The sequence below is a fragment of the Macrobrachium rosenbergii genome, chromosome 16 (assembly GCF_040412425.1).
Source record: "Macrobrachium rosenbergii isolate ZJJX-2024 chromosome 16, ASM4041242v1, whole genome shotgun sequence".
Lineage (NCBI taxonomy): Eukaryota > Metazoa > Arthropoda > Malacostraca > Decapoda > Palaemonidae > Macrobrachium > Macrobrachium rosenbergii.
In genome coordinates, this window is record NC_089756.1 from 20,953,726 (window position 1) to 20,981,225 (window position 27,500).

The window sequence follows — 27,500 nt, forward strand, 5'->3', positions numbered from 1 at the left end:
GCTTTGTCTGTCCGTCCGCACTTTTTTCTGTCCGCCCCCAGATCTTAAAAACTAGTGAGTCTAGAGGGCTGCAAATTGGTTTGTTGATCATCCACCCTCCAATCATCAAACATGCCAAATTGCAGCCCTCTAGCATTAGTAGTTTTGATTTTATTTAAGGTTAAAGTTAGCCATAACCGTACTTCTGGCACCGCTACAGGTACCAACAACACAGGCCACCACCGGACCCTGGCTGAGTTTCATGGGCCGCAGCTAAGAGTTTTATGGGTCGTGGCTGAGACCACCACCAGACCGTGGCTGAAAGTTTCATATAGCATTATACGCTGTACGGAAAACTCGATCGCTACTTGTTGCAATTGCTTTTTGCAATGAAAATATGTTTTCAGAACAACATAAAAGTGTGAATACTGCAAAGCCACAAAAAGTTGATTATCTACGGTGCATTACTATACTCTGACTGAAAATAAAAAGTAAGAATAGAAAATTATGTACATGAGGAGGAACTGATTTGTCAAAGTATAAAAATGATTAAAAATGGAGAGGAACGTCGAGCAAACGGTCGACAGCTCCCATTTTTAATCAATTTTGTATTTTGACAAATACAGCCTTGCTCATGTACGTACATAGTTGTGGACTTTTATTTACCAAAAAGTGTCAGCTTCGTTGGTCTTACGTTTTCTGATAAAAATAAACTAAAAAGGACTGGCATTCATAATTAAACATTTGTAAGATTTTTGCCACGTTTATGTCCTTGACGTACACGCCTGAATTAAGTGTTATAGACACATATTCCTTTCTAAATATTCCTGAGTTATACTGTCATTTCTTAGATTTATCTTTTGCATAGACTCAAGTTCTTATGTTCTTCATGGAAGCTTGCTTTGCGGGCAAAACTCTGTGCCTGTAGCCCTGAAACTTGTTTTGTTTACTTAGAAAAAAAAAAAAAAATATATATATATATATTCTTATACCTTACCTGTGCTGTTGTAGCAAAGCATTCTTCAATTGTCATGCTGCGTAATTACGATGAATTATTGAAGCCTCCCAGTTGTCCATCATTTTCATAAATAACTGTGTAAAACTCAGGAGGTTTAATATTATAGCATAACTATACCTCTACAGAATAGATTTACTCTTGCTGCGCATTCCTTTGTATCGTACAATTTATCGTAATGCCGTAGAATATTAATCTATTGTAGGTATGTTGCATGTGGAAATTCCATCCAAATTCGCAATTACCGCCTCCTCCTCCCCTGGTAATTGCCAGTTATAACTCCAACTTTATGCTTGTTGCCTGTACTAATTTCCTAATTATTCTGCAATTAGTACCTCTTCATTTCTAGTAATTGAAGGCGATAACTGCCTTTTTGGCAACATCTTGAATTTACAGTGTGTGTGGGTATTTAAAGACAGTTATTAGGACCTTGAAGTCTTTGTTTCTGTTGCTGGTTTTGAAAACAAAATGATACAGTGCTTTAGGAGAACTCAGAAAGATGATACATAAAAACAATGAAAGAAAAGTGTCAAATTTCGTTTGGCAACACGTGCGTAATGTGTGTGTGTGTGTGTGTGTGTGTGTACACTCGAACGAGTAGGATGACGCGGCTTTATGTTCTTATATATCTATCTATCTATTAATATATGTATATATATATATATACGCACATAATATATATATAAATATTATATATATGTATATATATACATGTAATTATATATACTGTACATATAAAGTAAATAAACATACATATATATGTATATATATATATATATATATATATATATATATATATATATATATATATATATATATATCGTACCCAACGACAGATTACGGTAAGTCTGTGAAGATAATCTGTAGTAATCTAAGTCTGTGAAGATAATCTGTTGTAATCTGTTGTAACAGATGTTCAAATCATAATAAAACTGAGGCGACAAATATATTTTATTGCATTGTTATTTCAGTGTCAGGTTAAAATAATAATAATAATAATAATAATAATAATAATAATAATAATAATAATAATAATAATATTTATTAATATTATCATTATTATTATATTAACAAGAACAACAATCATCATCATCATCATGAAGATTGAAATGAAAATAAAGATATACTATTCTTTATAATAATAATAATAATAATAATAATAATAATAATAATAATAATAATAATAATAATAATAATAATAATAATGTATTTTTTATATCTACGAACGTAACCTCGATTGGAGGGTTTCTAAATTGAGTGCCGGCGAATGCGAAGAAACTCTTTATACAGCGGATGAACATCACCCATTTTCACTGCACAGCGGAAGTGGAAGTGTGTTGGATGTCACTTTGCAAAACGGATGCCATCGTTGCTTTGAGAATGAGGACAATGCAGGATATATTTCAGTTGCTGTTGTTGGTGTTGTTTTTGTTGTAATTATTATTATTATTATTATTATTATTATTATTATTATTATTGGGGAAACAAATCCACAGTTATGTATCGGTACAAATATGTTTGTTGTTGATTTTGTAACATTATTATTATTATTATTATTATTATTATTATTATTATTATTATTGGGGAAACAAATCCACAGTTATGTGTGAGTACAAATATTTTTGCTGTACTATTGTAATACTTTATTAGTATTATTATTTGGGAAACGTTAAGTATAGCTTAGTTTAACCAGACCACTGAGCTGATTAACAGCTCTCCTACGGCTGGCCCGAAGGATGAGAATTACTTTACGTGGCTTAGAACCAATTGGTTATCTAGCAACGGGACCTACAGCTAATTGTGGAATCCGAACCACATTATAGCGAGAAATGAATTTCTGTCACCAGAAATAAATTCCTCTAATTCTTCATTGGCCGGTCGGAAAATCGGACGCGGGGCCAGCAGAGTGCTAGCTGAGAACGGTATCCACCCCTCCAATGAAGTCCTATTATTTGGGGGAAAAAATCCACAGTCATGTATGGGTACAAATATGTTTGTTGTTGATTTTGTAACATTATTATTATTATTATTATTATTATTATTATTATTATTATTATTATTATTATTATTATTATTATTATTATTATTACTGGGGAAACAAATCCACAGTAATAATGATATTTCCCAGATTTTCACACCGTGCTGAAAAATGCGCAATATCTCAAAAAAAAAAATTAATAAATAAATAAATAAAAAACTTGTACAAAAGGTTGCCTCTGTTTTTAATGCAATTTTTACTCATAAAAAAGCAGTTATTATTCCAGTGAAGCAAATGGTTTGCTTTAAGCTTGCTTTCGCTTTCGTAAAATATGTCTGCCTTCAGAATAAGTCTCTTGTTCAATAATTTCCTTCTCACCTGTTGGAAAGTATGAAAAAAAATTTATTATTATTATTATTATTATTATTATTATTATTATTATTATTATTATTATTATTATTATTATTATTATTATTATTATTATCATTATTATTATTATTATTATTAATTATAATGTTGCATGCATTTTGGTTTGTATCAAAGAAAAAGAATACATATATATATGTATATATGTATATATATATATATATATATATATATATATATATATATATATATATATATATATATATGACGAACAGTTCATATAATACTTACCGTATGGTTCAGTTACAAAAAATAATAATAAATACAGTGATATTAACTGAAGTAAATGCACAATCACACTTCCATGTATAAAGCAAAAGATTTACATACAAAGGGAATGTTTTCTAACTAGCAGCTCAGTACATCAGAAACCTAATTCACAACACGCAATCTCACTACCATGTAGAGAATATCAAGTTCTCACTGTTAAAGCGAACGTTTTGGGAACTGTTTTACAACTCTTTGCAATGGAAATGGTAGTGTCCATTCCGAAAACAAAAAAATAAGTAAGTAAAAAATGCGCCGAAGTTTCTTCGGCGCAATCGAGTTTTCTGTACAGCGTATAATGCTGTATGAAACTCTCAGCCACTGCCCATGAAACTCTTAGCCGGTCATGGTGGCCTGGGTTGTTGGGGTGCCAGACGCACGATCATGGCTGACTTTAACCTTAAATAAAATCAAAACTACCGAGGCTAGAGGGCTGCAATTTGGTATGTTTGATGACTGGAGGGTGGATGATCAACATACCAATTTGCTGCCCTCTAGCCTCAGTAGTTTTTAAGATCTGAGGGCGGACAGAAAAAGTGCGAATGGACACACAAAGCTGTCTTAGTGGTTTTCTTTTAAAGAAAACTAAAATAAAATATCTTTTATCACATAATCCTACTTATGTGTATGAAACACAATTCAGTCAAAACGGTTGTTTTACAACTCAGTGGATTGTCAACAGGAGTAGCCATTTTTAAAAGAAAAAAAAAAAACTGGGGGGCACCCAGCCCCACTTTCATGTACAAAGAAGCATTCACACCCAAAAGCAACTTATAGCAACAAGAGTATCCTACTTTGAAAAATATAGAAATATAAAGGAATATTTTCTTATGGAGCGTCAAGAATAATATTAACAATAGCCACCAATAAAAAGAAATTGATACACGAATTGACTGTCAACCTGGCACAGAATGGATTCAAAGGGATTTCGGGTCGTGTTATGACTCACGCTGAAAGTAATTCAGTATTGTGTATTGTAGTCCAAATGAGCTCTCTCTCTCTCTCTCTCTCTCTCTCTCTTCTCCAAAAGGTGTTGGGGGAGGGGGTTAGGAGAATATTGTAGTCCAAATAAGCTGTCAAACAGATTTTGCAGGTGCAGGACTCTCTCTCTCTCTCTCTCTCTCTCTCTCTCTCTCTCTCTCTCTCTCTCTCTCTCTCTTTTTCTCCAAAAGGGTTGTGGGGGGGGAGGGGGAGCCGGTTAGAAGTACAGTATATTGTAGTCCAAATAAACTTTCAAATAGATTTTGCAGGTGCAGGACTCTCTCTCTCTCTCTCTCTCTCTCTCTCTCTCTCTCTCTCTCTCTCTCTCTCTCTCTCTCTTCTCCAAAAGGGGTTGGGGCAGGGGGTTAGGATAGTATTGTAGTCCAAATAAGCTGTCAGACAGATTTTGCAGGTGCAGGACTCTCTCTGTCTCTCTCTCTCTTCTCCAAAAGGGGTTGGGAAAGGGGGGTTGGGGTTAATGCCGCCAGTGCTCTGTGGGCACTACTAAAGTGTTTGCAGCGCCCCTTCTGCCCCTAGCCGCACCCACTTTTAAGCCTTTTACTCTACCTTCATTCTACTTCTAGACAACCTCTTTAACTAAGGCTTTTCAGTGCAACTGACAAGTTCTCTCAACAGTTTCACCCTCAAATCCTCGTACTTTATCGAATTCTTTTTATGGATCTCTTTATCTGGTTGCCTAACCACTCCAAGTCCTTTTCACTGTTTGAAGAGCTGAATGGCTGAAAGTACCCGAGTACTTGGCTTTACGGCCTAAATTTTATGATTTATTCTCTCTCTCTCTCTCTCTCTCTCTCTCTCTCTCTCTCTCTCGTATTGGTCCGTAGCAACTGTCTGCTACGCAACCAAGCGTATATATTTTTTGCCAAATTATTTTCTCTCCTCCTCTCTCTCTAGTATCCAATGGTAGCACTCGGCCTTTTGCGCAATCCAGTTTATCTCCATTTGTTTGTAAGTACCAACGTTCACCCCAGCGTCCGGATGTATGTAAAACGAAAGTAGCATTATGCCATTTCATATCCACTCTCTCTGTTTTTTTTTGTTTTTTTTTTTGTCAAAGCGAAACGCTCGAGCTAAGCGGCGTGTATATCGTAACATCCGGTTCTTTAATCGGATACAGTGTCAAAATCGGCTGATCATGTGACCTTTGCTCCTAGAACCAAGCAACAGACTCGGCACTGTTTTTTTGTTCTTCATTTTAGTTCCTCGGCGTTCTCGAAGCCACACCTGCTGGAACATAAAGTTTATATTATTGCCAGGACGTTATTGACTGTTGTTAGCTCTTCCTGGAGAAAATAGACGAGTGAAGTCTAGAGCGAAATTGGGTTAGTGTTACACGAGAATGTTACACACGCGTAGAGACGATGAAACCAAACATCGCCTCGGAGCCATGTGAAGAAGAAGAAGAAGAAGAAGAAGAATGAAGGCTAGCGAAACCGTCTCATGCCTGACGTGTAACAGTGGACTAGGGGAATATTTTAACCATGAAGTACATGATGGAAGGCTCTTGTAACGATTTTCACCGTGCCGTATTATGCACAAAAAAGCGAACACAGTTCTTGGACGTATACGTTGAATCAGAACGCAGACATCTCGGTTTAGTGACTTTTTTTTTTTTATAGGTACATACCTTTAGCAATCCTAATGAGTATTTTACGAATTCATGGCCTGGCGCAGCTAATTAGTATGTTGTGAGCATTTGGTGAACTAATGCCTTATTTAATATGTACCTTCTACACGCAAATGAAGACGATTCAATGACGAGAAGCATTTTGACGAATTCATACCTGCGACAGGTGCGCGACGGAATTTTGAAGTTTATGGGGAAACCGGCCCCGGTATCGCCAGAATCCCGCCGAAACCAGTTCGCTCCGGCAGCGGCGCAGGCGCAGGATGTCCTAAGAAAGCGGTTTCATAACGGTAGACCGAAGAAGTTCATGACGGAGCCCTGTCGGCCGGCTATTTGTTTTCACCGTTACGGTGGAGAGGTTTTCTAGCGAGCAGCCGTTTTCCTAGCTATGCAGAGGAGTAGGAGTTCTTAGGAATAACTGTTCTTCTCGTTTGTGGGGAGCAGAAGTACGAGTATCTATAAGTTAGCTCCTCTCTTGATCTGTGAGATAGTCCTATGAGCGGCAGTGTTTTTTCACGGCTAAATAAGGAAGTGTTTACTGGCCGTTGTGAATACCTGTTTCTATAGGCATACAGGAAAGGCGGCAGATAGGTAATTCTTGTGCCAGAACGTTAGATTGTACTGTAATTCATTTAACATTTTTCACTGCAGTAGTCAAAATTTATCGTATTCCAGATGAACAGAAATGACCCCTTGCCGATTTGTTCACAACGTAGTGAGTGCGAATTGTAAACATTACAGACCAGTCTTCATTATTCGCGTGTATCTGAAAAGTCTAGTAGTCACAGCCACAGCGACCTTGGCAACAGACAAGAGACCAAACTTGCCAAGTTGACTTCCCCAATGCCTTCGGCTTGGCTGATCAAAAGGCTGCTCGTGTAAATCTGTAAACGAGGCGATGTAGGTTCTCTGTAGTTTGACGTACAGCATTTTCTAGGTGACTTGTAGCAGAGTGTCACCTGGAAACAAGCAGAAAAATAATCCAAAGACTGGCAGATGAGGGACCTAAGCAACCGCATGGGAAGTGTAGGACACTGACCCCTCCATAACGGGGCCTTCCTTTCGTTGACTGTCCTTGAAAATAATTATGCGGGTATTATAAGAGTTTTTTTTTTCAGTTATTTACTTCCCACAATACGAAATTATGTAGTTGCTGCCTTTACAGAAGTCCGAAGTGAACTGAATGCCAGTCGTTTTAGTTCCTCGTTGGACGAGTGGGCTCCGTTCTCAGCTAGCATTCTGCTGGCCGCGAGTTCGAATCTCCGTCCGGCCAATGAAGAATAAGAGGAATTTATTTCTGGTGATAGAAATTCATTTCTCGTTATAATGTGGTTCGGATTCCACAATAAGCTCTAGGTCCCGTTGCTAGGTAACCAATTGGTTCTTAGCCACGTAAAATAAATCTAATCCTTCAGTCCAGCCCTAGGAGAGCTGTTAATCAGCTCAGTGGTCTGGTTAAACTAAGTATTAACTTGTAAGCTGTTTTGGTTCCAACCAAAGGGACACTTACCTAACCTAACTTAACCGAACCTTACATAGTAGCCGAAATGATTTTGGGGCCAACATGGCTTGTTCCCAAGGGGATTTGAAAGTAGTGTCTTAGTGAGGCAAGAGATAGAACTATAGAAATCCTAAGACTAATGATTAGCAGATTCCATTATATATTCCAACTCCATTCTAACAATGATGCTGAGACAAGTATTGTTTTGTTCGTAAGGCCTCTGAATGTACGGAGAGGTATAATAGTTTCCCGTGCTTCAGATCTTTTGTTATACCACCGTTGGCACAGTACCATCCACGGAAAATGGCTTAAAAGTGACTCAGTTAATTTATCACAACCATATTCCTGGTGATCTGGGCGAGATTCAACCATGTTCCTGGTGATCTGGGCGAGATTCACTTTAACGGAGAGCTTCGGAATGGAATGGAATATAGAAATTTGGCCCAAGAGCAAGCACTGGGACCTATGAGATTGTTCAGCGCTGAACTGGAAATAAACAGTGAAAGGTGTAACAGGAGGAAAACCTCGCAGTTGCACTCTGAAACAATTGTTAGGAGAGGGTGGAAGGTAAGATGGAGGAAAGAGAATATGAACGGAGGTGCAGTAAAAGGAATGAAAGGGGTTGCAGCTAGGGGCCGAAGGGACGCTGCAAAGAGCGTTGAGTAATGCCTCACGTGCACTGACGGCGCTACCCCCCTACGGGGGATGGAGAGCTTCGGGCATTCCTTTCAGTGTTCGTGACTCGAAGCTTAGTGCGTCTTACTCAAGGTCCTTTAAATGTGCCCTGAGTATATTTAAAGGACCTTGGTCTTACTAACTCCGCAAAACTTCGGCAGTCGTACTGCGTTAGTGCATGGTTACACTGCTCAGTGTCAGGGGTCTTTTATGCCCTTCTGTGGAAACCGTGGGAGGATTATCCTTGTTCGTGCCCAAGTGCCATTACGGGGCACTCTTCTCGAGTTGCCGAAACGTCTCGAGTGGCTGTAATGCCACTTTAAAGGACCGTACATCGCTGCCCTACATTTCGTAACTCTTTTATTTCTTCTGTGCAGTTGTGTATGTACTGTACGTATATTCATTTGTTTATTTTCGTCTGTCACGCTTCGCACCGCGTTTCTCATTTTGAGCGTTCCGTTCAGCGGAAGTTTGCTTAGCAAGTTAATGACCTCTTTCTTCTTGCCACACATGAATAATAAATATTAGTTTTCGGGGTGTTCTTTTGTATACTTCGTTTCCACAAATCTCGACAGGAATATATTTGTCTCTTTGCACAGACACGAAGAGGGGTACGTTGTTTACTTCTGTATTCTGTTTACACAGACACGAAGAGGGAAGGCGCTTTGTTTACTCTCAAGAAATCGTGTTTATGACTTCGTGAACTTGAATGAAATCCGCTTCAACGACACAGGACGAAAACAAAGGGGATACTTTGACAGTACACATACGTTTATCATTATTATATATTTTTTTTTTAATCTGCTAGAAGAGAGAGCAATTTATGCTTCCGAACTCTCTTTTTTTTCTGTTTTTATTCGTCTTTTACGAAGTTCTTATCTCGGCTACATCCGGTACCACATAAAGGCAAGTGCTTCTTAATAAGCCCTTTGCTCAAAGTACAATACAGTATACAAGGATTATCTGATCGGTAAAACAATCTCTTTCTCTCTCTCTCTCTCTCTCTCTCTCTCTCTCTCTCTCTCTCTCTCTCTCTCTCTCTCTCTCTCTGTGGTTTCCCGCCTCATGCTAGACGCATACTTTCTAGTGAAATTGTTTTACCTGATGCACATTTCCGCGATTAGAGGCTTCGTGATTGAACTACGTGCGTCAAGAAAATTTTAGACATATTTCTGTTACTGTGGTTAAGCAGTTTTTACACACACACACACACCACTTGGAAATACGAACATGAAACCCAAGTTCCAACTGTTTAAAAGGCACCAACAGCTTAGGGAAGATTTTATATCCCATTCACAGCTTCAGGAAATTGCGAGAGATGATGAAGCAAACTGGTCTGCCCCACTTGTTCTGTAGTTAAAGTCTCTCCACTTCCTCACCTTGACAGAGATCTTTCACCTTCACAGTTGATCCCTGGTCCCCTCTTCCTGCCGAGAGCAGCCAGATTCACTGAACAGCAACACCAATATGCAGTAAATGTGCCTTGCTGTCGAACTTCTCAGTTCCAGAGGTCCTTTATTCCTCCCACCGTTGGACTGTGGAACAGTCTCCTTGAGGATTTGCAACTGGAACTTCAAAAGTTCAAGTGAAGATGCAATGCCTTACTACCGTGATACACTTCTCTTGCATCGGACTTCTCAGTTCCAGAGGTCCTTTGTTCCTTCCACCGTTGGACTGTGGAACAGTTTCCTTCCATTTTAATAAAATGCTTACATTTTTATCTATTTTTTTTTATTAATTTGTGAATTTATTTTTCTTTTTTAATAACTGATCACTTCGTCTTCATGTATTTCGCATTATCTTCTATCTAATGGACATCATCTTTCTAATGAACGCCATAGTCTTTGGAAGCTTGAATTTCAAGCCAATGGCCCCTCTGGTGGGCTTGTTCCCAATGAAAAGGGTTCATCTTCTGAATCCACGATAATTTGCTACCCTTGTTTCCTTGTTGTTCTCAGACGGGCATCCGGGAAACCGTGGCATTACGGGTATTCACTGACTGGTCATGATCTGAATTGGAAATCTGGCTTTCTCTTTAATTGTGGGGCTTTTTGCTCGAGTCATCGTTTGGCATTTAGGGCAATAAAGAAGTTTTTGTAATTGTCTTGGTGATGCGATTTGCGCCTCATCATTTACGAAAACAATAAAAAATATTTATGTATTTGCTGTATCTCAGATAAGAATAAAATTCTAGTTAAATCCTGGATAGCATCATGTCAGGCAATTATTTTGAAATACGAGTAACAATATATCTGTTATTAAAGACCAGTTCGAGCTTTACTTTACAAAACTGACGTTTTCTCATTTCAGAAAATGAATTTTGCAGAATGTAAACAAGTTATACAAAAAGTACAAACCAAGGTCTAACAAGTCAGAAAAGATTCTCGGCGTTACATTCCAAAAGGCTTCCTCTTCCATGCTCCATTTTGCTGATTTATTTTAGTTAATGACAGTGATGCGTTGCGTTGAATAGGTTAGAAACGTCATCTTGTCCTACCTGCAACCGGTAGCTATGAAGTTGTTTGCGTTTTGCTAAAAAAATAAATAAATAAATAAATAAATAAACACTGGTGCTGGATAAGCAAGCAGCTTATCCAAAAAAGCTGTCAAGAGAAACACCTGTTACAAAAATAAAAAGAGGACACTTGTTTTATACCTCGTCAGAAAACACGTGTTTTATCGACGGTGGTGCCGTCTGCAGACAGCGCAACCTGTCGTGACTGTTGTCGCCTTCAGAGAACCTTGGGCCTTCGGCTCGTGGCTCTTCAGAATGCTCCGCAGGGGAGTAGTGCCGTCAGTGCTCCTCACGTGATGCGCTGTAGGGATTACTTGAGGTTCGTTGCGGCGTTCCTTGGGACCCCTAGCTACAACCCCTTTCATTCCTTTTACTGTACCTCTGTTCATATTCTCTTTCTTCCATCTTACTTTCCACCCTCTCCTAACAATTGATTCATAGTGCAACTGCTTTGAGGTTTTCCTTCTCTTACACCTTTCAAACCTTTTTACTGTCCATTTCCGTTTCAGCACTGAATGGCATCATAGGTCCCAGCGCTTGGCCTTTGGCCTAAAATTTATGTTCTATTCTATTCTCCTCAGACTGGAAATAGGAAAACAGGCTTGACTGGCGTTTGTTATCGTGACACCCAACAACAGTAGCAATTCACTCCCTCAGTCTGTCATTCAGAGACGATTCTGGGCTGCTCTCACGAGCAACAGCTAGTGCTGGCACAAGGCCCGCAAGTATGGGCACCACAGCTACTGCGGCTTCAGAGTTGCAACACAAAAAGAAATATCCGGAGCAATTTGTCATCGTGGTGGACTGATTTATCACCTCTGGTGTGCATTTACCTTTTTTCGAGCTAATTGATTACACCTGTACGTGTTGTTTAATGTGAAAGTGAGGCAGCTGTATGAGCCACAGTTGAACAGCCAACTTTACTGAGGGTTTATTTTGTCCTCCGCACGTAACACACCCAGAAGACAGCCAGCACTCACTTTTATTCTAAAGAAAAAACAGCCAGCACTCACTTTTATCCTGAAGAAAAAACAGCCAGCACTCACTTTTATCCTGCAGAAAAAACAGCCAGCACTCACTTTTATTCTAAAGAAAAAACAGTCAGCACTCACTTTTATCCTGCAGAAAAAACAGCCAGCACTCACTTTTATTCTAAAGAAAAAACAGCCAGCACTCACTTTTATTCTAAAGAAAAAACAGCCAGCACTCACTTTTATCCTGAAGAAAAAACAGCCAGCACTCACTTTTATCCTGCAGAAAAAACAGCCAGCACTCACTTTTATTCTAAAGAAAAAACAGTCAGCACTCACTTTTATCCTGCAGAAAAAACAGCCAGCACTCACTTTTATCCTGAAGAAAAAACAGCCAGCACTCACTTTTATCCTGCAGAAAAAACAGCCAGCACTCACTTTTATTCTAAAGAAAAAACAGCCAGCACTCACTTTTATTCTAAAGAAAAAACAGCCAGCACTCACTTTTATCCTGCAGAAAAAACAGCCAGCACTCACTTTTATCCTGCAGAAAAAACAGCCAGCACTCACTTTTATCCTGAAGAAAAAACAGCCAGCACTCACTTTTATCCTGCAGAAAAAACAGCCAGCACTCACTTTTATTCTAAAGAAAAACAGCCAGCACTCACTTTTATTCTAAAGAAAAACAGCCAGCACTCACTTTTATCCTGAAGAAAAACAGCCAGCACTCACTTTTATCCTGCAGAAAAAACAGCCAGCACTCACTTTTATTCTAAAGAAAAACAGCCAGCACTCACTTTTATTCTAAAGAAAAACAGCCAGCACTCACTTTTATTCTAAAGAAAAACAGCCAGCACTCACTTTTATTCTAAAGAAAAAACAGCCAGCACTCACTTTTATCCTGAAGAAAAAACAGCCAGCACTCACTTTTTATCCTGCAGAAAAACAGCCAGCACTCACTTTTATTCTAAAGAAAAAACAGCCAGCACTCACTTTTATTCTAAAGAAAAACAGCCAGCACTCACTTTTATCCTGAAGAAAAAACAGCCAGCACTCACTTTTATTCTAAAGAAAAAACAGCCAGCACTCACTTTTATTCTAAAGAAAAACAGCCAGCACTCACTTTTATCCTGCAGAAAAACAGCCAGCACTCACTTTTATTCTAAAGAAAAACAGCCAGCACTCACTTTTATTCTAAAAGAAAAACAGCCAGCACTCACTTTTATTCTAAAGAAAAAACAGCCAGCACTCACTTTTATTCTAAAGAAAAACAGCCAGCACTCACTTTTATCCTGAAGAAAAAACAGCCAGCACTCACTTTTATCCTGCAGAAAAACAGCCAGCACTCACTTTTATTCTAAAGAAAAACAGCCAGCACTCACTTTTTATTCTAAAGAAAAACAGCCAGCACTCACTTTTATTCTAAAGAAAAAACAGCCAGCACTCACTTTTATCCTGCAGAAAAACAGCCAGCACTCACTTTTATCCTGAAGAAAAAACAGCCAGCACTCACTTTTATCCTGCAGAAAAACAGCCAGCACTCACTTTTATTCTAAAGAAAAACAGTCAGCACTCACTTTTATCCTGCAGAAAAAACAGCCAGCACTCACTTTTATTCTAAAGAAAAACAGCCAGCACTCACTTTTATTCTAAAGAAAAACAGCCAGCACTCACTTTTATCCTGAAGAAAAACAGCCAGCACTCACTTTTATCCTGCAGAAAAACAGCCAGCACTCACTTTTATTCTAAAGAAAAACAGTCAGCACTCACTTTTATCCTGCAGAAAAAACAGCCAGCACTCACTTTTATCCTGAAGAAAAAACAGCCAGCACTCACTTTTATCCTGCAGAAAAAACAGCCAGCACTCACTTTTATTCTAAAGAAAAAACAGCCAGCACTCACTTTTATTCTAAAGAAAAAACAGCCAGCACTCACTTTTATCCTGCAGAAAAAACAGCCAGCACTCACTTTTATCCTGCAGAAAAAACAGCCAGCACTCACTTTTATCCTGAAGAAAAAACAGCCAGCACTCACTTTTATCCTGCAGAAAAACAGCCAGCACTCACTTTTATTCTAAAGAAAAAACAGCCAGCACTCACTTTTATTCTAAAGAAAAAACAGCCAGCACTCACTTTTATCCTGAAGAAAAAACAGCCAGCACTCACTTTTATCCTGCAGAAAAAACAGCCAGCACTCACTTTTATTCTAAAGAAAAAACAGCCAGCACTCACTTTTATTCTAAAGAAAAAACAGCCAGCACTCACTTTTATTCTAAAGAAAAAACAGCCAGCACTCACTTTTATTCTAAAGAAAAAACAGCCAGCACTCACTTTTATCCTGAAGAAAAAACAGCCAGCACTCACTTTTATCCTGCAGAAAAAACAGCCAGCACTCACTTTTATTCTAAAGAAAAAACAGCCAGCACTCACTTTTATTCTAAAGAAAAAACAGCCAGCACTCACTTTTATCCTGAAGAAAAAACAGCCAGCACTCACTTTTATTCTAAAGAAAAAACAGCCAGCACTCACTTTTATTCTAAAGAAAAAACAGCCAGCACTCACTTTTATCCTGCAGAAAAAACAGCCAGCACTCACTTTTATTCTAAAGAAAAAACAGCCAGCACTCACTTTTATTCTAAAGAAAAAACAGCCAGCACTCACTTTTATTCTAAAGAAAAAACAGCCAGCACTCACTTTTATTCTAAAGAAAAAACAGCCAGCACTCACTTTTATCCTGAAGAAAAAACAGCCAGCACTCACTTTTATCCTGCAGAAAAAACAGCCAGCACTCACTTTTATTCTAAAGAAAAAACAGCCAGCACTCACTTTTATTCTAAAGAAAAAACAGCCAGCACTCACTTTTATTCTAAAGAAAAAACAGCCAGCACTCACTTTTATTCTAAAGAAAAAACAGCCTTCGTCATGAAAAATGCTGTGAATACTAATACGCTTACAGCCAATGAAAATATTCTTTAATGATTTGTCTGTGTTTAATTATTATTCAGATTTCGTTTTGCTGAAAATTGCAGATCACGTCAATGGTTTATTTATTTTGTTTTTTTTGTCATGTTTAGAATCGGCGCCTACCAAGATTGACAATAATGTTTATAAATCGAGAATACGTGCCGAATAAAGCAAGAGTTAATTCGCAACTTTCCACTATAATAAGTAATCAAACCACGAGCACAGCTAGAAATAAGAGTGCCAAAATTAGAAAGTCAGAAAGAAGTTCAAGATGGAAAGTTTTTTCTCTGTTCAATAAAATATAAATGCAAGGGAAGAAAAACTCGAGTGAAAATGAAAGTTACAACGTGAGTAAAGGAAGAAAGAACTATTCCAGCACGTTACAAAGAGAGATGAACAACTTGCGACAACATCAACAACAACAACAAAAAAATGTGTTTTTGGGGAAAAAGTTCTATCTCCGTTCAACTTCATGAGTTTTTAGTTCTCTGTAAAAGAAACCTATTGTGCCGGCTTTGTCCGTTCGTCCGCACTTTTTCTGTCCGCCCTCAGATCTTAAAAACTACTGCGGCTAGAGGGCTGCAGATTGGTATGTTGATCAGCCACCTTCCAGTCATCAAACAAACCAAACTGCAGCCCTCTAGCCTCGGTAGTTTTTATTTTATTTAAGATTAAAGTTAGCCATAATCGTGCGTCTGGCAACGATTTAGGACAGGCCACCACCGGGCAATGGTTCAAGTTTCATGGGCCGCGGCTTATTCAACATTATACCGAGACCACCGAAATATGGATCTATTTTCGGTGGCCTTGATTATACGATGTACAGAAAACTCTATTGCTCCGAAGAAACTTCGGCGCAATATTTTTTTTTTCGGTGAGCCTTACACACACACACTACAAAAAAGACTTCGGCTCTGTTATTTATAGAAAACACAAATGACTAACTCGATAGAACAGACACCATGCAAGACCATTACTCCCTCACAAAACTTTCACTTCAGCTGCAGAGGCATTACAAATAACCGAAATGATCGTGCGAAATTAGTGAAGGAAAAAATACAAGACAACGGCGAGGCTGGCGGCAACTTAATGGCAGCATTAACATACATTAACAAACTTTCATAAGGTTTTCAGAACCAAATGGAGAAGGACGCGACCGAGTCTTGAGATCTGCGTCTCCCTCGAATTCGAAACTGGAAGGCCACTTGAGTCTAGAACGTGCGGTTATGTGGTCTCCAGCTTAGGAAATTGGTTGACACTAAAATATTACACTAAACACACATTCACGCATAGTCTCCTTTCACAGCCCCCTTCAACACCCCCCCTTTTCCCCCCCTCCAATGGGAGTGAAGTGTGAGGTAAGCAAGCATGAAAAGTAGGCCAAACCTTGAGGGAATTAAGAGTGAAAACGATGGTGAAGTAAATGAACAAGTCTCACAGGTTCATTCCGAGAGGAATGGCTAACCTAAGTTTGACTGGATATTCCCAATTCCAGATTGAGGGGAGATTCGTGCTCCTCATCCTCCTCCACATGTCCTAGAGACCTAGACAGTCATACCCATAAATTTCACGCAAAATTGAGCAAGGTGGCAGGGACTTAAAATTTCTTCTCTGTCATTCTGTCTAAACATATGTGCTCAAGAGCATGTTTACATCGGACTCCAAAGAATTTAATGGCTAAATCGCTTATTGAGGACTTTCTTCCCTTTTTAATCTATTCTATCTTTCCATTTTTGTTAATGAATGGTTTGGCCAGCCCTATAAGAGCTCTTGTTAATGAATGGTTTAGCCAGCCCTATAAGAGCTCATAGTCACCTCAGTGGTCTGGTTAAACTATCTCAATCATAAAAATGTTAATGAATGGTACCAAATATTACTCCGTTCCCCGCATCGATAATTACTTTCAACTGTTTTTATTAATTTTTCACATTTATTTACATATTCATTTATTCTCTTATTCGTTTATGTCCTCTTCTGTGCCCCGACGGGAGGACGTTCTCGTTTCAAAAGAGCATTTTCGATGTTACTCTAAAGAGTTGTTTCGAAACTTTCTTGAAACTGGTGTTTTCCCTTTAAACCAATTAACACGTTTTGAAGACCGGTGTTGCCCCATTGGTAATGCACAGGTTGTTATCTCTGAGGAGACTGACACGAAATGGTACACACAGGGGTGAAATGAAATCGGAAATGTTGCGGCTGCTGAAAGATCAGCTGCAACATTTGTGACAATTACGTCTGCGATCCTATCGAGCTTCTTTTTTTTTTATGAACCTAATCGACTTTGAACCAAAACAGTGGTTCTTTTCTTAACGCCAAAAGTCGGAAGCTTGTTACCCCCGTAATTGCCAATTTTATCTGCTACTTGTAATTCATTTTACGTCAAATTCATGGCAGAACGTGGTGTTTTGAAATGCTCTGGCTTTCTTAATAAGAACAGGGAATTGTAAGCGTCTCAATTCCGCAGCTTGCGTGTTCTCTTGATTGGTGTATTAGAAATATCCATTTGTAATCGTCTTCTTACATCGTTCGTTCTCAAGGAATTGTGGCCTCTGCGTCGCTCCTATGAAATCACTTTCGGTTTTGCCACGTACATTCAAGCAGGCTACACGCAATAACTCTTTCTACCCTTTTCAATTCAAGCAGGCCACATGCAATAACTCTTTCTACCCTTTTCAATTCAAGCAGGCCACATGCAATAACTCTTTCTACCCTTTTCAATTCAAGCAGGCCACACGCAATAACTCTTTCTACCCTTTTCCTTTCAAGCAGCCTACATGCAACCCCTTACTGGCACTTGGTATGACTTCTGTCACTGCGCTCCGTGTGCCAAATTCGACATTACGAGCGCATGTTGGTCAGTTCGGTACTTGTCCCGGCTTTCTTGCCACCATTTGTATTCTCCTTAAGTTTCAAGTGTATACTTGCTGGGGGAGTCCCCTGACATCAAGCGTTCGCTGCTCGAATTCCTAGTTTCAGGTCTTGATTAACTGAGGTAAAATGTCCACTAGAATTTAGATTTTCGATTCCTGATTTTCAGGGGTCTCTTCTAGATTTTTTTGTGACCAAGACGAGTCCTGATTTTTCGCGATTTGGTCCGTAATATTTGTGACCAAGACGAGTCCTGATTTTTAGGGATTTGGTCTGTAGTATTTGTGACCAAGACGAGTCCTTATTTTTAGGAATTTGGTCTGTAATTTTTGTGACCAAGACACGTCCTTATTTTGTAGGAATTTGGTCTGTAATTTTTGTGACCAAGACGAGTCCTGATTTTTCGCGATTTGGTCTGTAATATTTGTGACCAAGACACGTCCTTATTTTTAGGAATTTGATCTGTAATTTTTGTGAACAAGACGAGTCCTGAATTTTGGGGATGTTCTAGATTTTTTGTGAACAAGGCGAGTCCTGATTTTTGGTGACCTGTTGTAGATTTTCAGTGACGAAGAGTTTCGATTAAGGTGGAAGATGCCATTCGAAGTCGTACCAATTCAAAATCTTGAACGAGAAAAGATATCGTATCGTCCACTTGAATTTTTATTTTAGTTCTTGATTTTCATTGATCACGAATTTCAAACCTTATTATTAAGTGTCAAGTTTCCACTTGAATTTATGCTGGTGGATAAAAACAATACAATAGTCTTGATGATAAATTCAATTTGAGGTTAAATCCTGAACACCCCAGAAATTCCTTCAGATGTATCAAGGAGATCCTAAATTAGGCCTCGGTGATATTTTCGATATTACATTGGCACAATTTTCATTGAAGGACCTCTTAAGTAAACTGAAACAGTCTATGCCTGTTATGTTATGTTATCCGTATGTTACCATTATTATCCGTCAGTATATTTTTTCTTTGTTATTCTTTGTGATGGATTTTAACAGCGTTCGAAATTCTTATAAAAAATGGGACAATTACTTGGTAATTATTTCTACCTCATTAGCTTCATTAACGCCAGTTAAATGCAAGGTCACTCAATCGAGGTTAACCAGGCTGAAGAACCGCAATCACCCACTGTAGGCCTCTCGAGTCTCATTATGACCCAGGACCGGACCCCTCTTGCTAGAATCCCAAGGCCTGTTGCAAGTTTCTAAGCATTAGATTATGGGACGAGGTGCTTCGTTTTCGGATGGGTTAATCTTGACGAAAATATTACGTTATATTATTAAGTACGTTTAGCGTTAGAGATTCGTTTGAGCAAGAAATGGATGAGTAAAATATATGTGTATATATATATATATATATATAGGTATACATACATACATATATATATATATATATATATATATACATACACACTAACACATTAGTTCCTCATTTTTAAATAACTATCTAAGATTATTTTCCTTTCCACAGATTTCCTTCCTCATCACAAGGCCATCATCTGCTTCTACGTTGTAACCTCTAACAGATCCAGGAATAAGCAACACATCACTTCGGCATGGTTACGACAAACTGAGGTATTGTTGCAATACAGTTTCTGTTTTTCTCTGATAATCATGTAGGGAGGTTTAACAATCTTCATTCGGCCTTTCAGCAGTAGGGAGGATTTCTGTGTAGCTTTCATTGTAATTTTATTCTTTGTTGTAATCCTTAACTATTATCGCCTGTAGTTTGTGTGCTTTCTCTGTTTTTAGCCTTGTAACTTGAGATCGGTTGAACGGTTGTTTGAGGGAACGCGATGGAAACATAAACTGTCTTCTTTGCTATTTTATTGCGACGGAACTAAGCAGCTTTTCATAAACTTATCATAAATCAGCTTTTCATATAGCATTTTCATTGGGCGAGACTGACATAAATTTATACTAACGTGTTGTCCTTGTCTGAACGCTTGATGTTTTTTCCTGCGATGAAATGGGTAAACATGAATTACAATTTGGAGATGGTACAATATTTATTATTTTAATAATGATGGGAAATACAAACTTCAGCCATGAGAGGGTGAAGTCTAAAAGAACACAAGAAAAGGCGAATTTTAATGAGATTCAAAGTATAAAGTTCAACCAGGGAAAATAGGTGTTTCGAAGACAATACGGGAAAATATTAATTTTAATTATGAGAGGCGAAGTATGAGACTCAGCGTTGATGGGGAAAATATAACTGAAAAGACGAAATTCAATTATGAGACGGGAACGATGAGAATGGAAGTAATGACTAAGAGTGAGTTGACTGATAAAACTGAATTTCCGTGGAGTGCTGAAAGCATAAGGTTTCGGTGCTGAAAGGCTAAGCGTGAAATTCCAGTGGAGAGGGGAAATTATTAAATATGTGAAAATGCTCATTTTAACTATGAGATAGGAGAGTATATAAAATCTAATGATGAGAGAGGCAACGTATAAATTTAATTTGAGAGGGGAAATTATAAATTCTAATGATGAGAGGGCAAAGTAAAAATTCTAAGGATGAGAGAGGCAAAGTATAAATTCTATTGAGAGGGGAAATTACAAAGCCGAATGATGAGAAGGGCAAAAGTATAAATGCTAATGATGGAAGGGGAAAGTAAAAATCTAATGATGAGAGGAGCAAAGTATAAATTCTATTGAGAGGAGAAATTACAGTCTAATGCTGAGAGGGGCAAAAGTATAAATGTTGATGACTAGAGGGGAAAGTATAAATTCTAATGATGAGAGGGGCCAATTATAAATTGAAACTATGAGAGGTGAAAATATAAATTCTACCGATTAGAGGGGAAAGTATAAATTCTACTGATGAGAGGGGAAAGTATAAATTCTACCGATTAGAGGGGAAAGTATAAATTCTACTGATGAGAGGGGAAGTTATAAATTCTACTGATGAGAGGGGAAAGTATAAATTCTGCTCATGAGAGGGGAAAGTATAAAATCTACTGATGAAAGGGGAAAGTATAAATACTACTGATGAAAGGGAAAAGTATACATTTTAGTAATGGCTGAAAAAATTGTAAAATCTAATGATGAGAGGGGCGAACATAAATTCCAGTAATAAGCGCAGAAAGCATTTACCCTCAATGATAAAGGGGGAACGTAACATCAATAAGAGGGGATGAACAATAACGAAGAGAGGGGAAAGTGTTACTTTCAATGACGGGAAAGTGCGAAAGTTCAAGGCCGCTCTCCTTACGATAAAAGTTTCCAGTTCCGCGTATTTTGCTCAACGATTTAATCCAGAATTTACGTCATCGAAGCTGTCGCAATTCCTTTCAGGCTCACGATAATGGTACGGTAAATGTAATCGAATGAAGAGGCTGAGAAATGATGTATTAATATCATAGTGGCGTAAGAAAGTAGTGTATCCGTAATTATTATTATTATTATTATTATTATTATTATTATTATTATTATTATTATTATTATTATTATTACGGTATCCGACCCCTCTTGAAGGCATTCCGCTTGTAATAGCTAGTGCCACGCATTCAAGAGGAGGCCCCCTTAGTGGGGTAGCGCCGTCAGTGCACCTCATGCGGTGCGTTGTAGGTATTACTAAACGTTCTTTGCAGCGTCCCTTCGGCCCCTAGCTGCAATCCCTTTCATTCCTTTGACTGTACTTCTGTTCATAGTCGGTTTTCTTCCATCTTACTTTCCGCCCTCTTCTAACACTGGATTCAAAGTGCAACTGCGAGGTTTTCCTTTTGTTACACCTTTCAAACCTTTGTACCGCCAAGTCAAGGTTTCAGCGCTGAATGACCTCATAGGTACCAGCGCTTGGCCTATGCCCTAAATGCTACACTCTAATCTAATTCTAATCAAGAGAAGGCGCCCGTCCTTATTAGTAACCTCTTCGTATTTTTAGTTCGAAGAACCTCAGTAAAAAAAGCAGTAACGACCTCTCCATAAAATCAGCCAACATCATCTCACAAGACTTGTAGTAATATTTCGTTCCAGATAACTCTAAAAAAGAACAATATTTCCTGTTTAAAACTCTGTTAAACATTCCCATTATTCTGCCAAATTATACAGCTCCAAGAACAGGACCTCTCTTTGAAAGAGGCCACAAAATATATTCCAGTCGTGATCTCATAAAGTAACGTTGCCATTCTTTAAGTCCTATCTGTCCTGTAATTAACATAACACGGCTTAGTACAAGCCAGCAGCGTATAGCAGGGCTAGGTACAAGGCATTGGAAAGGAATATCAGTGTATAATATAATATGGCTAAGTACAAGGCGTTAGAAAGGAATATCAGTTTATAATATAATATGGCTAAGTACAAGGCGTTAGAAAGGTATATCAGTGTATAATATAATATGGCTCAGTACAAGGCATTGGAAAGGAATATCAGTGTATAATATAATATGGCTAAGTACAAGGCGTTAGAAAGGAATATCAGTGTATAATATAATATGGCTAAGTAGAAGGCGTTGGAAAGGAATATCAGTGTATAATATAATATGGCTAAGTACAAGGCGTTGGAAAGTAATATCAGTGTATAATATAATATGGCTAAGTACAAGGCACTGGAAAGGAATATCATTGTATAGCATGGCTAAGTACAAAGCATTGGAAAGGAATATCAGTGTATAATATAATATGGCTAAGTACAAGGCACTGGAAAGGAATATCAGTGTATAATATAATATGGCTAAGTACAAGGCGTTAGAAAGGAATATCAGTGTATATTATAATATGGCTAAGTACAAGGCGTTGGAAAGGAATATCAGTGTATAATATAATATGGCTAAGTACAAGACGTTGGAAAGTAATATCAGTGTATAATATAATATGGCTAAGCACAAGGCGTTGGAAAGTAACATCAGTGTATAATATAATATGGCTAAGTACAAGGCACTGGAAAGGAATATCATTGTATAGCATGGCCAAGTACAAAGCATTGGAAAGGAATATCAGTGTATAATATAATATGACTAAATACAAGGCATTGGAAAGGAATATCAGTGTATAATATAATATGGCTAAGTACAATGCGTTAGAAAGGAATATCAGTGTATAATATGGCTAAGTACAAGGCACTGGAAAGTAATATCAGTGTGTAATATAATATGGCTAAGTACAAGGCACTGGAAAGTAATATCAGTGTGTAATATAATATGGCTAAGTACAAGGCCCTGGAAAGGAATATCAGGGTATAATATAATATGACTAAGTACAAGGCACTGGAAAGGAATATCAGTGTATTGCACGGCTAAGTACAAGGCATTGGAAAGGAATATCAGTGTATAGCGTGGCTAAGTGCAAGGCACTGGAAAAGAATATCAGTGTATAATATAATATGACTAAGTACAAGGCACTAGAAAGGAATATCAGTGTATTGAACGGCTAAGTACAAGGCATTAGAAAGGAATATCAGTGTATAGCATGGCTAAGTACAAGGAATGGAAATGAATATCAGTGTGTAATATAATATGGCTAAGTACAAGGCACTGGAAAGGAATCTCAGTGTATAATATAATATGGCTAAGTACAAGGCACTGGAAAGGAATATCAGTGTATAATATAATATGGCTAAGTACAAGGCATTGAAAAGGAATATCAGTGTATAATATAACGTGGCTAAGTACAAGGCGTTGGAAAGGAATATCAGTGTATAATATAATATGGCTAAATACAAGGCACTGGAAAGGAATATCAGTGTATAATATAATGTGGCTAAGTACAAGGCACTGGAAAGGAATATCAGTGTATAATATAATATGGCTAAGTACAAGGCACTTTAAAGGAATATCAGTGTATAATATAATATGGCTAAGTACAAGGCACTGGAAAGGAATATCAGTGTATAATATAATATGGCTAAGTACAAGGCACTGGAAAGGAATATCAGTGTATAATAAATTTATAATATGGCTAAGTACAAGGCATTGGAAAGGAATATCAGTGTATAATATTATATGGCTAAGTACAAGGCATGGAAAAGGAATGTCAGCGTATTGCATGGGTAAGTGCTCGGACTTGGAAAGGAATATCAGTGTATAATATAATATGGCTAAGTACAAGGCACTGAAAAGGAATATCAGTGTATAAATACATTATAATATGACTAAGTACAAGCACTGGAAAGGAATATCAGTGTATTGCATGGCTAAGTACAAAGCATTGGAAAGGAATATCAGTGTATAATATAATATGACTAAGTACAAGGCACTGGAAAGGAATATCAATGTATTGCATGGCTAGGTACAAGGCATTGGAAAGGAATATCAGTGTATAGCATGGCTAAGTACAAGTCATTGGATAGGAATATCAGTGTATAGCACGGATAAGTGAGAAGCATTGGAAAGGAATATCAGTGTATAGCACGCTTAAGTACAAGGCATTGGAAAGGAATATCAGTGTATAGCGCGGCTAAGTACAAGGCATTGGAAAGGAATATCAGTGTATAGCACGGCTAAGTACAAGGCATTGGAAAGGAATATCAGTGTATAGCATGGCTAAGTACAAGGCATTGGAAAGGAATATCAGTGTATAGCACGGCTAAGTAAGAACCATTGGAAAGGAATATCAGTGTATAGCGCACCTAAGTACAAGGTATTGGAAAGGAATATCAGTGTATAGCACGGCTAAGTACAAGGTATTGGAAAGGAATATCAGTGTACAGAACGGTTAAGTACATGGCATTGGAAAAGAATATTAGTGTATAGCACGACTTAGGAAAAGGTATTGGAAAGGAATTTTAGTGCATAGCACAGCTAAGTATTAGGCACTGGAAAGGAATATCAGTGTATAACACAGCTAAGTAAAAGGCATTGGAAAAGAATATTAGTGTATGGCACAGCTAAATAAAAGGCATTGGAAAGGAGTATTGTGTAGTTTAGCACGGCTAAGTAAAGGGCATTGGAAAGAAATATTAGTGTATAGCATGGCTAAGTAAGAGGCATTGGAAAGGAATATTTTGTACAGCATGGCTAAATAAAAGGCTATGTAAAGTAATATTGTGTACAGCACGGCTAAGTAAAAAGCATTAGAAAGGAATATGAGTGTATAGCACGGCTAAGTAAACGCACAGGAAAGGAATATTAGTGTATATTTAACGGCTATATGTAAAGGAATACTGTGTAAAAAGTAAAAAGCACTGGAAAGGAATATGAGTGCATAGCACGGCTAAGTAAACGCACTGGAAAGGAATATTAGTGTATATTTAACGGCTGTATGTAAAGGAGTAGTGTACAGCACAACTAAGTAAAAAGCATTGGAAAGGAATATGAGTGTATAGCACGGCTAAGTAAACGCACTGGAAAGGAATATTAGTGTATATTTAACGGCTGTATGTAAAGGAGTAGTGTACAGCACAACTAAGTAAAAAGCATTGGAAAGGAATATGAGTGTATAGCACGGCTAAGTAAATGCACTGGAAAGGAGTATTAGTGTATATTTAACGGCTAAATAAAAGGCATTTGAAAGGAATATTCGTGCATAGCATGGCTAAGTAAAAGGCATTTGAAAGGAGTATTGTTTATAGCACGGCTAAGTAAGAGGCATTGGAAAGGAATATTAGTGTATAGCACGGCTGAGTAAGAGGCATTTGAAAGGAATATTGTGTATAGCACGGCTAAATAAAAAGCTTTGGAAAGGAATATTCGTGTATAACACGGCTAAGTAAAGTAAGAGGCATTTGAAAGGAATATTGTTTATAGCACGGCTAAGTAAAGTAAGAGGCATTTGAAAGGAATATTGTTTATAGCACGGCTAAGTAAAGTAATAGGCATTTGAAAGGAATATTGTTTATAGCACGGCTAAGTAAAGTAATAGGCATTTGAAAGGAATATTGTTTATAGCACGGCTAAGCAAAGTAATAGGCATTTGAGAGGAATATTGTTTATAGCACGGCTAAGTAAAGTAATAGGCATTTGAGAGGAATATTGTTTATAGCACGACTAAGTAAAGTAAGAGGCATTTGAAAGGAATATTGTTTATAGCACGGCTAAGTAAAAGGCATTGTAAAGGAATATTGTGAACTGCATGGCTAAGTAAAATGAATGGAAAATTGACGTTAGTGTATCTGTCAACCGCAACACACTTTACAAGCCAGCATTCAGTTTCACCTGCGTTCGGTAATTGCTTTGCTCTGGGTGCCTCATTTGCCTGGGTCTGTGGACCGGAGTTGTAAATCCACATCGACAGAAGACTGGTAGAGACGTAAACTAGATATTAATGTTTTGGTTGCTTTAGCGTAGCGCCGAACCTTACCTCTTCGTTTGTTTTTGTTAAATTGACAGCTTACGTCGTCATCCTTTGTTAAATTAGGAAGCGTACCACTTCATCGATTGTTAAAACTAATAAGCGAACTTCTCCATCCTATGTTAAATCAGGAAGCGTGCTACTTTATCGTTTGTTAAAAGTAATAAGCGTACTTCTCCATCCTATGTTACATTAGGAAGCGTACCACTTCGTCGTTTGTTAAAACTAATAAGCTTACTTCTTCATATTTTGTTAAACTTTTAAGCTTCGCTCTTCGTCCTTTGTTAAAAGGAAATTCATGGATATATTTTTAAGATATTTTTCTGCATGGTTGGAGGTTTATCACCTACTTCTCTTGGGAGAAGTAGTTTGTGTGTGTTTATGTGTGTGTGTGCGTATGTTGTGGGAGGGGGGTTGCTGTCTGGGCGGGGGTTAAATTCAGCCAAATCTCAATTCCTCTCCTCATTCGTCCACTCTCGTTTCGGTGACAAGAAAACAGAAGCCAAAGCACTCAAAGCATCTAAACAAGAGAGTGAGATCTTAACATTCGGCCATTTTCCTAAACTGGGCTCTGAGCAGCACATCTTGCGATGTGTTCGCAGATCGTTTAATTAACAGACCCTGAACTCGATTTGCATAATGCCCAGTTTATTCTACAGCGTTAATCTTTCGTAAGAGCACTGATTGATAAACAGAAAAGGTTGCGTTGAAAATTTTGCTGATTGAGTGACTGCAAGTCATCTGGCGTTACATTTATCAGGGTGTCCACTAGACGAGTTTCGTGAAACTCACGTTTTACTTCGGAAATGCTAATGACTACGCGTCCAGCTTTTTGGTTATTCTTCTAAAATGCAGAGGCCAATGCAGCCTGACACCCTTTTCTAGCCCAGACCTGAAAAACACAAGAAGGAAGTAGGGTAGGGCTTAACCTATAAGGAAGCGACACTCCTTTCTACCTCTTAAGAACAGTAAGATTATTTGTCAAGAAAAACGGAAGGAGGTAGAGAATTCGACAATTTGGCACTAGAAGTAAAGAAACAGTCCATGAACCGTATACTCCTATGAGGATTACAAATTTTCACACTGAAACGTGAGAGGAAGTGGCCTGACAGGTGCAGAAGATCTGAGAGAATGTTTCAATGATAACTTTTTGTCTCTCTAAGACCTCTCCTTACACTGAACAGAACAGCAAGAAGTCGAATTCTATCGTACCCAAATTCATGCTGACCTTTAAAAAAATTAAAAAAAGGTTTCGGATTTTATTAGCATTTTTTGTGAAGACGAAGATTGCAATGCCCAGCTTAATGGTGTCAAGATTTTAGTATCTATATTTTTTTTGTGTGTGGCCGAGAATGTTTTGGTCATCGTAGACAAAGGCAAGTTTTTGCAAGCAGTCGCCTCAAGAAACTGGTATACTATTAATCCAACAGTCAAACTGGTATACTATCTTCAAACAGGGAGCGAGATTTCGAA

At 38.0% G+C, this 27,500-nt stretch overlaps 1 protein-coding gene across 4 annotated transcripts in view; it reads left to right on the forward strand.

Annotated features, from left to right (window-relative positions):
- LOC136847172 (uncharacterized) overlaps positions 1–27,500 on the forward strand; it is a 251,670-nt gene that overhangs the window by 133,752 nt on the left and 90,418 nt on the right. For all 4 annotated transcript variants that reach the window (XM_067118594.1, XM_067118590.1, XM_067118591.1 and 1 more), the window contains exon 2: positions 19,271–19,374. The gene's annotated coding sequence lies outside the window, so the exon portion shown is untranslated. The remainder of the gene's footprint in view (positions 1–19,270; positions 19,375–27,500) is intronic.